This window comes from Vulpes vulpes, chromosome 16 (genome assembly GCF_048418805.1).
Source record: "Vulpes vulpes isolate BD-2025 chromosome 16, VulVul3, whole genome shotgun sequence".
NCBI lineage: Eukaryota > Metazoa > Chordata > Mammalia > Carnivora > Canidae > Vulpes > Vulpes vulpes.
The window spans coordinates 26,272,508-26,286,370 of record NC_132795.1 but is presented as its reverse complement, the minus strand read 5'-3'; the positions used below and the strand labels follow the sequence as shown (position 1 = coordinate 26,286,370).

Sequence of the window (13,863 nt, the reverse complement as noted above, 5' to 3'; positions counted from 1 at the left end):
AATTCAAATTAATCACTTGAGCCACAACCTGCCCAAATTAGCAGAACGTCTAGTTTCCTATTCTTGAGACTTAAAATTAAAAAAAAAAAACAGTGCTGAAGTTTTAATCAGCCCAAAGCCAATTTTGTTTCCAAACACCAAGAAGAAAGAGATCTGCTTCAGAACCTTAATAATCCTAATACATATACCCATGGTTAGTTGTTCTTGCATCTTGTACTGCCACACAGGTCACATTTAATACCAGTGCTACTCCTTTTGATATGTATCTATTCTTCAATAAAACTTTTACTAAGCCATATTCCCTGGGAAACACAGTAGTGAGTGAGGAATATGATCCTACTCCCTTGATTGGCTGAATCTTCTCTGATGGGCACTAAAGTAGGAACATGCCAGTTCATAGTTTCACATCTCGCCCTTGCTCCCGGGTACGGCCTCACGACAGGATGTCTCAGCCAGCCACGAGGAAGACCAGTGTTAGCCACAATCTGGGACAAACCCAGCTCACCTGTGCTGCCTGTTGGACCTTGATATGAAGCTGAGGACACCAGCCAGATTCCCCTTTCTGTCAGGATGAGTTCCCCAACAGAGAACTGGGTGTCTTTCCAGCCAGTCAACTTAAGTTGGGATCATCTCCATCAGAGAGATCATAAAAACACTGAGCTTCAAAAGGTAATGAGGCAGAGTCTATCTCCTTTCCTTCTAAGGAAGTTTCTTTGTGTCAATACAAAAATAACTAAAAAGACCATCACAAATCATCAAAGGTCCATCACAAAGGATTCCAGGGGCAACGGGATTGATCATCCTTAGATTTACACAACAAATGGGAGCATTCAAAATTGCTCTTCTCTGATCTGTCCTTTGGATGACTCCCTTGTGTCCAGCTGACAGGAAAAAAAAAATACTAGAAAACTTTTAAGTGACAATCTCTTGAAGCCCTGCTTATCTCAGCACCCTTCATAAATATTATGACCCAGGTACTCAGTTGTTCCAAGTCTGATTTTTCCTCATAACATTCTCTCTTGTTCTCCTCCTCTATCTTCACTCTAGACCAAGTCTTCATCAGTCTGTACTAGCATTTTTTGCCGGGGCACCTGGGTGGCTTTTGGTTAAGTGACTGACTCTTGATTTAGGCTCAGGTCATGATCTCAGGGTCCTGAGATCAAGCCCCACATCAGGCTCTGTGCTCAGCCAGGGATTCTGCTTGAGAATTCTCACTCCCTCTCCCTCTCTCTCTGCCCCTTCCCCACCACCTCCTCTCTCTCAAATAAATAAATCTTTAAAAAAAATTGTTGCTAATATCTATCTATTTCATTGATAACAAAGCATTTTTGTGTATCTTACCTCACCATAATCTTCACCACCAAATTGAGAGAATAGAAACAATGACACTAAAAATGCTTCTACTTCTACAGAAAATCTGCAACCTACCTCCATCTGCAGCCACATTTTCTAACCTCCTTCTGTGTAAAATTGATAAAACCAAGCTCTAATAAAGCTTGCCTAAAAACTGAGAAGCATAAATTCTGTATTAACTATAACCTAGAATGGAAGGTGACACATGATTATTCTGATGGTAATGAAAAACACAGGATTTTAATTAAAAAATAAATAATATTTGAACATTTATGTCAGTCATTGTTATATTATTGTCTCATTTGATACAAGTAACCGTAGGAGGTATATGTCATTATATCTATATACAAATCAGAAAACACATATTTGAAAGTCAGGCCTAAAAATAGACCTTCCCTGAGGTTAGAGAGATTTTCCTGTTGCCCTTGATGGAGTCAGCACCTATGAGTTCTACAGCAGCAAGAAAATGGATTTTGCCAATAAGCATGTGAGCTATTAAGAAGACCCTGAGACTGGAATGAGTCCCCAAGCCAATAGACCCCTTGAGATTTGAACAGGGGACCCAAATAATTTGTGCCTGGACTCCTGACCCACACAAAGTGTGATATGATAAATATATTTTATTTTAAACTGTTAGATTCGTAGCCATTTGTTTTGCGGCAATAGAATTAATACATCTGCCAATGTTCACACATCTGGTGGGTGTGGAAATCAGAATTTGAAGCCAGGGCTGCCCAGTCCAGATCCCCAAAACCAACTAAATGAGTAAGTGCTATCACTTACGTTTGATAAAAGAATGAAGAGAGAGAGAAAGATGACAGATAAATGATAGGTACATATGCCATTGGATAGATAGAGAAGATAAACATTGTTATCTAACCTAGAAATACAAGACTTCCAAGCCTCTAATACATTTAAAACAAAAACAAACTAAAGCCACCAAAGTCGGAGATGTAAAAGCCACAAAGGCTATTTTTATCACTGACATAAGTTCTAAAGGGGTCATTTATACTCTAGAATATGGGGGGAAAAAAAGAATGCAAAATTGCCGGTAATGGATAATGCCTGTGAGGACATTATATAATAAATGTTAAAAATGAAGTAGAAGTGAGAATCTCTTTCAAGTCATGCTTTGAAACCCTAAGCTAATTTTTCTCTAAACAAACCTGACTTGCTTGACATTTTAGTTTTGAGAAGTTTTATTTTTCCTAGGCAACTCGGATTTATTGTTTCTCTTTCCCTGAAAAGCCATTAATTCTTGGCTGGTGGCCCTGTTGCAGTGCTTATTGGATGTGAGCATGGAATTCGGAATTAGCCAACATAGGTTCACGTAATGCTAACACTCGCTGGCATATGAACTTAGAGTATCCTTTAGCTACCGAATTCTCACTTTCTCTTAGTAAAATGGAAATGATAATAACAATTCCTACCTGTCCATGTTGCTATCATTATCAAATGCCACGGTGTCTTTAAATTGCTTAGGATATGTCTATGGCACTGAATGCTCATAAAGAAGTTTCTTCTGGGTATTATTTTTATCATTGGGAGCTAATTAATGTTCAGACCCGAGGACTGAGAGCCATCGGCATGTGCAAGAACAGTTAGAACAAAAACAGCTGAAGTCATAATGACTTCAGTATCAGAAATTATCATACTTCTCAGGTAGATTTAAAGATCTCAAGAGCAGATTCATGTTTAACAAACATCTGCTATGTGCTAGGAACAGTGGCAGACATTCATATCTTGTGAGTCATTTTCTTAATCTGCACCCAAACTCTCAAAAGCATGCATTAATGCTTCATTTTCGCATGGGCAAACACCTATAGATAAAGAGCCCCCAATGATCTAGGACAAAGTACAAAACTAGGTTTTTGTTTGTTTGTTTCTGCTGTTTACACATAGTGAACAGCAAAGCTCTCAACTAAAATTAAGATTTCTTTTCAGTATCACTCCTAAAGCAGTGTTTCTCAAACTGGTAGCACAAGCAAAGCAATTGAAGCTATTGCCAGGTTGCTGTGAAAAACGTGTTGGATCACTTCTCCGCTGGCAAAGCTCAGCAAGATCTGCTAGGCACTCAAAGGTAGCTCTAGAACTTGCTCAATCAGGGCTAGGCTCCCAGGCCTTCAGGCTGGTCCCACACTAGTGTGTTTGGACAATATGCAAATCAGCCAAAAAAGATGACATAGACAGATGGTATCAAGGAAAGGCAACCTGACATACAGAATTACACAAATGAGTGGTATATAACACCCTCGTCCATCAAGCAAGAATGAAAAATTGAAATTCAGGTGCATGTCCAAATTTATATTATCTACATGTCCATAAATGCAAAGACAGACAATGAATGGTTCGAGACTAAAGAAATAACTGGAAAAAAAAAAAAAAAAGAAATAACTGGAACCAGTGAACAATAATTGAACGAGTAAGTGGGAAAGTATTTTGGAACCTATTTGAATGAATCTGTATCATCACAGGAAGATTGAGAATGACAAATGAAAAATGTCTATACCTGAGTATACCATGTACCATACCTTAGTATATATTGGTGTGACTCATGCAACATGGCCTAAACCACATATCCAGGCAAAACTCCGTGCTGGTCTATTCAAGACATATAAAAACAGTTATAGTCATTTCAAAATGCCTAATATGACCCTCACTCAGAAGTCACTATTTGGAACTGTGTTCCCTCTGCTGAGGTTTAGGGGCTAGAAAGCTCTTACCTCCCATAGACAATGTTCGTTCTTTCTGTACATCTTGAATGTAGTAACCTAATTCTTCATCCTTTGGATGAGTAAACCTTATTTGATTTATTTGAATAACACCTATGTCTGCTTTCTATCCATATATTCATGCCACTGACATTTGTCAAGAGAATCTTTGTTCAGACATATGATTCTTAAACTGGCTAATATTCTAATATCTTATATTAATCGACAAGGGAGAATTACTGAATACTTTTAAACACAGAGATATTAATATTTAATATAGATATATACATATAATTAAACAGATACACACACAAATTTATTTTTCATTGAGTATCTTGTTTTTAAGATTTTATTATTTATTTGACAGAGAGCGAGACAGCACAAGCAGAGGGATCCCGACTCGGCGCTTGACTCCAGGACCCTGGGAACATGACCTAAGCTGAAGGCAGATGCTTAACTGACTGAGCCACCCAGGTACCCCTTCCACTGAGTACCTTAAAAGCTTCAGTTTTGGAGAATAAATGTATGTAATGTTGGCTTAAGCTAATGATGTTCCAACTCTAGCTTTGGAATTCCATTCAGCTCAGTTTCAATTACAATTATTTTTTTTTCAAAATGCTAAGATTTTATTTGGAAACCTTCTTTGTTGTACAGAAAGTAAAAAAGCTGTTAGTAGCCACAGTAGCCACAGATGGTTGACTCACCAGTCACAGCTCTCCACACTACAGCAAGAGTCTTACGTGAAAACCTAACAACACTTACAATTCTGTTGGAGTGAAGTCTTCAAGCTTGATGGTGAATTTCCCAGAGGAACTAAATGGAGGAAGGTGCAATGTCATAGGAACGATTTTTTTTTTTTTTTTTTAAGGTGGATAAGTGTCCTGGGCTTTGTATCACAGCTACATTTTTTTCAAAACAGCTACCAAATCCATATGAGCAGTCCAACCAAAACTGACAGTTCCTTTTTCTACAGGTTATTCAGGGGCTTACTCATGTCCTCCTTCATCGTCTGTTTCTCTATTCCTCTTTTCAACCTTCCAATTTCTTCCCCCTTTTATCTGCCTCTTCATCTTCATTGACTCCACCTTCATCAACTTCTTCATGTTCAAGTTCTTCTTCCTCCTCACTGACTTCACCTTCATCCGCTTCCCCTTCTCCATCTCCATCTTGGTCCTTTTCATCATCAAATCCTTCCTCCTCCCCATCCTTATCCTCATCGTCTCCCTCTTCATCCTTCACTTCTTCATCCACACATCCATCTGGGCATCTAAGTCAGGAGCTTCCCGATCGTCTCGGCTAGAACCATCCACGTAGGTCCACTGGGACACGAGTTTGAAGACACTCTCTCAGTAGTCGTTCAGGTTCGTTATTTCCCAGTTAAACAGAGGCAGGCTTTCCAGATATTCCAACTTTTTCAAAGGCTCCAAGTGGATATTGATCTCCCAGTTTATTTCCACTTCAGTTGAGAAGGGTGAGATTTGAAAGTATTTCTGCCAGCATGTCCATATCTCCAAAGATTCTATTGTCACTAAGCTCAAGTTTTTTTTTTCCAATTTAGATAGCTTGGGGAGATGTGAACCTGAAATCAAGCCTATATTTATCAAACTAAGGACTCCTAAATTCAGACAGTCAGCTGCTAATCCCTCAATTTTCCTATCATATGATATACAATTGTCCAGGACAAGTTCTCAGACAGCCACCGGGGCCCAGTCCCTCAGCTCCAATGGATCTTCCTCTTCGTGTCCATGTTTCTTCCTTCCATCTCTTTTCAAACTTAACTTTCCATGGTGGGGGTAGAGCGACGAGAGGCTTCCTGGCCTGCAGAGCAATGGCCCTTGGGAGGGGTCCACTGGCAGCAGAGGCCAGCTACACAGTCACAGGCGGTGTGCAGGCAGGTGAGGGAAGCCCCAAGAGGCCCAATTCACTTTTCTATTTGGGTTTTCTAGCATATAAAATTGTGGGAATTACATTGTGATTATCTAAAAAGAAATGGCATATTTAATTTTTTCAAATGCTAGCATTTAATAAAATAAGATATATGTGTCTGGTTTCTGAAATGTACATCTTAAAAAAGTATATAAAAACCTTATTTCCACTGGGAATTTTAAGTATTTTTTTGGATCCTTATTGATTATTTTCTGCTAAATAAATGGATTTGTAATCATAAGGAGCTAAGCATTATTGTTTAACAAAATTGGGGACTACTTTAATGTTATAATGAATAGACAGATATCATCTGTAGTGTAAAGCAGAAAAAATTAAAATAGCTAACATGCAAAACCTTGTAGAATTTCAATCCTTGATACAGCAAAAACCTAATTGATTTTCTAACATAATAAATGTTTTTAATCTTTAGAAAAGAAGTGGAAAATCCTTAAACATTATATATAAAAATAAAAAAAGCAATGTAAGTATGATAAGACCATTAACAATAAAAGAAAAATATATGTTCGGCTTTACGGTTAGGTTTTATGAAATTTGAAATCGTTTTTGAATTAGACCAGATTTAGTACTATGCTAAATGGATCATTTCAATACAGTTGTAATGAACATTACCATGTACTGTATAGTAAGGAAATAGAGCTTAGCTTGCCAAACTATCATTCTTGGAAGCTCTGCCAATGCAAAAACAGCCTCCTTCTCTTGGTATAATATTTAAGGGGATTTTAAGAGGTTTTAAAATTCTTTAGAGAATTATTAGAAGTTACTTGATAAAAGAAGCAATCAATTGTGAGTTTGAAATAGCATCACATTGCTTGTTTCCCATCTAAAAATCCTTCTGCTTTTGATGGCTGTTTGTCGCTTTGCTCGGCCTTTCAATATTATAAAGGAACTATTTTGTGACCATCTGCCACTTATCTCTTTGGCCCCAAACTCCTCTTCTCAGATCACTATTGATTCTCCAAATGGACCCACCATAAACTAAATGCAGCAATTATTACATTTAGTTTAGAAACAGCCTTTACCACTGTAAGTTGTCTCTGGATTACTAAAGAATCACTCAAAAACAACCAAGAAAATGAAGGCATTTCCTGGAGGCAAAGATTTTTTAATTGCTACAATTAACTTTAAGTCTATATTATCATCATTAGTCCATATTTTCTATTTTTTAAAATAAATTAGCCACACAAATTTCCACATTTACGTCCTAAGCAAATGCTAACACAGCTGGTCCTCCCAAATGCATTCATGGTATAATTTTTTGAACTATGTGCCATTTCTATTCAAAATTGAAATATCCTTCAGGAAAAAGAAGCATTTAACATAAAAAGGTATTTGAATTAAAATCTTTTCTCTGGAAAGGCAAAACTGTTTGGACAATAAAATTATCACTGGTCGCCAGGGGTTGAGGGTCATGGAGAAGAAATGACTAGATGGAGTGCAATGGATTTTTAGTGAAGTGAAATGATTCTGTATGGTAACATAATGGTAGATACATGACTTTATATACATTTGGCAAAATCTCTAGATATGTACAACACAAAGAGTGAATCCTAATATAAAAAATGGGCTTTAGTTGGTAGTAATATGTCAATAATAGTTCATCAACTGTAACAAAGGTACCACACTGATGCAAGGTGTTAACGATAGAGGAAATTGGATGGTGTGGCAAGATATGGCAGGGTGAGGAGAGGCAATAAATGGTAATTCTCCAACTTTCTATTCCATTTTGTCTAAAACTAATAGTGATCTAAGAAATAAAATCTATTTGCTTAAAAACAAAATGAAACAAAATCCTCTCTCTCCCTTGCCTCTTTTTCCTTCATTGTGACTTTGTGTATCTGTCCTTAAGTTAATGTAGAAATATGTGGAGAAGAAAATTTTGAAAGTCTGATATGAAATGAAATGGCCCAAATCTCATGAGAAACTCAAGTAGAATTTCTGTCAACATAGATTGTTAACAGACATCATGTTGGCCTGTCCGTTTAATTTCATTGTGGTTCGTGAAGCAGGGGTGATGAGCAGAGATCCCCATTTATAACTCCCTGATGGAAACCAATCAATTGATGATCAGACAGGTGTTCAAAAACCATCTTGTACTGACTGAAACAGTTGATGTCTACAGAGTACTAGTCCTCCAACATGTTCCCAGGCCGTGTATGACCAGGGACCCATAATGGATTTGAGGGGGGGTGGGGAGGTTGAGGGCAGGAATGTTGTTGTTGTTTAGTTCTTTCATATGTTGAATCTATGTATTTCAGATTTCAATATATATTATGGTGTTTGGCCCTGTCTTTTGGGGTTATTAGAAAGAAAAGGATAAGTGTTCATCAATGGATAAACGGATAAAGAAGACACGGCACACACACACACACACACACACACACACACTACACACATACACACATGCACACAGTGGAATACTATTCAGACACAAAAAAGAATGAACACTTGCATTGTAACAACATAGATAGACCCTGAGGATATATTTTTTAAGATTTTATTTATTCATTAATGAGAGACACAGAGAGAGGGAGGCAGAGACACAGGCAGAGGGAGAAGCAGGCTCCATGCAGGGAGCCCGACGCGGGACTCCATCCCGGGTCTCCAGGGTCACGCCCTGGGCCCAAGGCAGGAGCTAAACCACTGAGCCACCCAGGGTGCCCAACCTTGAGGATATTATGCTAAATGAAGTGTGTCAGAAAGAAAGACAAATACCATATGACCTCACTGGTATGTGGAAGCTAAAACAAACAGACAAACAAAACAAATTCGTAAATACAGAAAATAGATTGCTGGTTTCCAGAGGCAACATGGGGGTGGGCCAAATGATTTAAGGGTGTCAGGAGGTAAAAACTTCTAGTTATAAAATAAATCATGGAAATGTAATATACAACTTGGAGACTATAGTTAACGCTATGTATTGTATATTTGAAACTTGCTAAAAGGGAAAAGTCTTTGTCACAAGAAAAAGTAAAAGAAAGGAGAAGTGATACAAAAAGTAGAAGATAGGGAGGAATCAAGTGGAAAAGATGGCAGGGGTCTTCCTCATTCTGGTTAGGCTATGTTGTTACTGATTGAATCTGCAGGAGTCCTCATTTATTATTCTAGAAAATGTGTTGATCCAAACATCACTAGTTTTTTTCACTGCAGATTGAAACCTAAGTTTGTAAAATTCAGTTGATATCAGGGCATCTTAGTGGCACAGTGGTTGAGCATCTGCCTTTGGCTGAGGCCGGGATCCCGGGGTCCCGGGATCGAGTCCTGCATCGGGCTCCCCACAGGGAGCCTGCTTCTCCCTCTGCCATGTCTCTGCCTTCTCTCTGTGTTTTTCATGAATAAATGAATAAAATCTTTCAAAAAAAATTCAGTTGATATCATATAATGAAAATAATACATATTTAATAAGATAATTAAATAGTATGTTTACCGAGCACCCTCTTCTACTCTTAAATACTCAGATATTTGAAGGGAGTTGTTAACAATGTAATTCACTGTGCTTTTAGTGATGGGAGCAAGAGTAGGAGGTAAATAAGAAAAAAAAAAGGTTAAGAGAAAATCAAGCCATATTCACTGACACTTCTAGGTTAACATGTGCTAAGCTGACATTTGAAAGAGACTTACTTAAAACACATTCATGAGGGATGCTACTGAACATTGGGAATCCCAGAAATGTGTCCTGTGTGTTGTTAACTCAAACCTAAATTCCCCATATTTGGAATAACTACTTTAACTCAAGGGTCACACTAGTATCTCACTTTCCCAATCTTCCCATTTTCTCTGATAAAGAATGTCTCAGTTCATCAAGTGGAAGAGAATAATTTAATGTTTCCTTAACCACTCAATTTTTTGAATGAAAAAAAAATACTTTCAGTTTAACTAGGGACATGATGTGCAAGTGGGAATGAACAAATCCATTATCTCTAACCCAAGGACATTAAAAAAAAATCCTGCTATAGAAAGAGTCTCCCACATATTCATCATTCTCAGGGTGAACTGTGAAACTTGTTAAAGAACAGATATGAAAAGCATTGCCAATATGTCAACCACCTTAATACCATCCAAACTTCCTGCAATTGCTGCATTTTCTTCTGTAAGAAATGTCAAGATTTCATCAAAAAGTCTTTTAATTTGGATAGTCTCCATACAGTTGTCTGGCTATTTTCACTCTCTGGTTTGCAACTTCTCTTATACCAGTTGTCATTTCTGTAACCTTTCCAACAGCAACTGTGCAGTCTTGGGACCATGATGCAGAATATCTCACTCAACAATCCTCCCACAAACCATCTGTTTCTAGAGACATCAACAACTGTTGGCACTGGGAGATTCTATGCAAAATGGGGAAGAAATTGTTCAAAACGATACCGTGAAACTTTCTCAGAGATCTCAAAACCGTAGCATAAAAGGCAAATAATTGACATACAAAAAAAAAAAAAAAAAAACAGTATTATTTGAGTAAAAGACTCCACGTCTGGAAAAAATAAAATAAAACAAATAAAACCCAAAAGACCAAAAGTCCCTCACTCTTCCATCACATTTACACAAAGTTGCACATCAAACAATTTAAATTACAATAATAAATCTCTATAAAATTATGCAATATGCAAACAAAACATCTACCCCAAAATGTGAAAACATTCACAAGACATTCACTCCACCAAACACGGCCATATATATATATATATATATATATATATATATATACACTCTTTCAATATAAAATAATCAGCATCAATCTTTGTGCAAAATCATAAATGGAACTTTATTATCTTCCTGCATCTTGATTTGAAATCCCATTGTCCTTGAGATATAAATGATCACCAATAATCATTTTTAATTCACTTTTATAGGGCAACTGAATTGTTTTAGACAGATTATTTTTTAAGACTTATTTATTTATTTTAAATAAAGACAGTATGGAAGCAGGGGGAGAGGCAGAAAGAGAAGGAGAGAAGCCGACACCCGGATGAGTATGGAGCCCGTTGGGTGGATCCCAGAATCAGAGATCATGATCTGAGCCAAAACCAAGAGTCAAACGCTCCAACAACTCAGCTATCCATGTGGCCCTACACAGATTCTGCAAGAAATAAGTGCCCCCAAAACACTAATTAGTTTTATAGTTGGCAATGTGATTTCCTATACGTTTATTATGATTTCCAAAATAACCTTGTGAAATACAAAGAACAAATATTATCACCAATTTACAGAAAAGTATTTGGTGAGTCCTTCAAAGTCACATACCTCAGAAGTAATAGAGATGGGGAGCAGAAGGCATTTTTACAATTCAAAAACAGGGATCCCTGGGTGGCTCAGTGGTTGAGCATCTGCCTTTGGCCCAGGGTGTGATCAAAAATAAATAAATAAATAAATAAATAAATAAATAAATAAATAAATAAACAAACAATTCAAAAACGGTTCAAATTCTATCCAAACATTATTGTTTGGGTTGAGTTTTTAAAATAAAATATGCTTTATTCCTTAATTTTCTAATATTACTTACCATCATATCATTGGGGTACATAGACGATAACTGGTTTGAATATAATATATAATTTTTAAAAAAAGATTTTTAAATGTCTAACACAAATGCCCAGATCTTAAAAAACTGAGAGGTCTTATGGGTTAGGAACCACATCTGGTTAATCTTACGTAGAATTGAATAGCAAAATTATATTATAAAGTTTAAGTCTTACGTTAAAGACTGTTCCTAAAGATCCAAGTTGCCACATAATATAACTTAATCCTGGAAAGGAACTCACAGACAAAATACCTTTCAGATTCACTTCCTTCTTTTTTAATGGATTCTTTTGTTACTTTTTGTTAGCTCCCAGCCTGTTAAATTTCATGTCATTAATGCCTAATAGTTAATGTTTTGGTCTATTTAAGGCCTAAAGCTTAAATGATTTGAGTTTAATGATTAGCAAGTCTGTAATAGTGCTGTGCCTCTCTTTGGATCTCAGGTCTGTGAACCAGAGTCAGAGCATGTTTTATCTCGTATGTATTATTCATCACTCTCATACTCAGAGGGAATTTCCACAGACATGAAAGCACTTTAATTTTTCTTTTTCTAAGGACACATTCATGTCCAATTGGACCAATTACCACAGCCAGTTAACTCTCAATTATGTGGGCAAAACAAACTGTATCACTTAAAAAGGTGTGATTGTCACTATGAGTGATCTTTTTGTAAACGGGCAACTGTGTCAAAGCAATACAGACTTTCCGTCAAAGGGCTGAGTAATTATAAATCTCCCAGATGTTAGCAAACTTCCCCAAAGTGATGTCAAACACGGGCATTCCATTCCAGTATTTTAGATCATTGGTTCTTGGAGGCAGTTTTGCCTCTCCGTGTAATACTCAGCAATGTCTGAAGCCATGTTTGGATATCACATTGGAAAGAATAGTTATTTGTGTCAAAAATGTCAATAGTGTCAAGGCTGAGACACCCAGACCCTACATGGGATCATACGTGCAATGGCTACTCCAAATAAAATCTGGCTACTCATTACCGTCATCAGCTTGTTTTAAATTGTAAGAACTGAATGAACTAGTTTAAGTTATTATCTCTTACTGTAATATCTGATTATTGTTTTTAAATTCTATTTTCCTATTACATGTGGTTCTAAACCCTATCTCGAGTTTCTCTTCTGTAGCTTTCAGTGCATAAGGAATTAGAGAAAGGGCAATTATTTCTTTTTTTACATTGGGAGAGGCGATCCCTAAAGGCCTCGTTTTAGATCTGGGCTGTGAGAATTTCAGCAAACTGCTCTACCACTGCTCTCCACCTGAGTTGGTTTACATAATGGAGAGAGAGAATAGATACATGATACAATGAGGGATGGGTAGATAAACAGATAAACAGAAAAATAGATAGACAGAAAAATAGATAAGAGCTTAAACCCTAGAGCCAGGCTCCCTAGGTATACATCTTGGCTTCACTACTTACTGGTTGTGTGTCCTTTGACAAATAAAGTAGGAGCCTAAGCTTTTAAATCTATAAAATTGGCAAAATATAATATTACTTTATTAAGATTGTCCAGAGGATGAAACACACAAAAGCCCTTAGAACAGTTCCTTATGTACAATAAGTGTTCAAAAAATATCAGCCTCCATGTATTTATTTAAATGTTACACCCTCAATAATAGTGCTTTAAACATAATAAATAAGTTTATTACTTAAAATGATTTTACTTTTTCTGAAACACTAGAAACTTCTGAAAATTACACGATTGCTTTCAATAGCTTCAAATGATAAACAGATACATATTCAACCCTGCACCTCTATAAAATTAATCTAATTCTCAATGTATTTTTGATCATCATTGGAAATGAAGAGTAAAAATGAAATTAGTGTATCACCAGAGAATGAGTAGATTTACCAATCCTGCTTTTTCATTTATATTGATTAAAGTACTTTTTGATCACCATTTCAAATGTAGAGTGAAGATGTTTGCATCATCAGAAAATAACTGGATTGACCAATGCTGCTTTTTCATTTATATCTATTAGTACTTTCATGCTTCTGATCCAAATTACCCAGGCTTCAGTAATTTATTTTTCCAGGCTTATAAAGTGCTTTGGGTGTTTTTGATTGAAGTTACTCATTTTTTCATCACTATCATTGATCAAAGTCTTCCTACACTTTTCTTTTTCTCCACAGTAACTTAAATATGTATCCTTATCTTCAACTTTCTGCTTTAATCTTTATCTTAAAATGTCTTATCTCACCATGTTTGCACTGGTTTGTTCCAAATGACTCTTACCTGAGGATTGCCCTCTGTTATGTACTCCCAAGGGATTGAATTCAGTAGGTACAGGGAAATGAGAGAGAGAGAGAGAGAGAGAGAGATAATAGATA

General features: G+C 36.6%; 1 pseudogene; it reads right to left on the bottom strand.

Annotated features, from left to right (window-relative positions):
• Positions 1–5,050: 5,050 nt before the first annotated feature.
• Positions 5,051–5,811, bottom strand: LOC112922836 (acidic leucine-rich nuclear phosphoprotein 32 family member D-like; annotated as a pseudogene).
• Between the last annotated feature and the right edge of the window lie 8,052 nt (positions 5,812–13,863).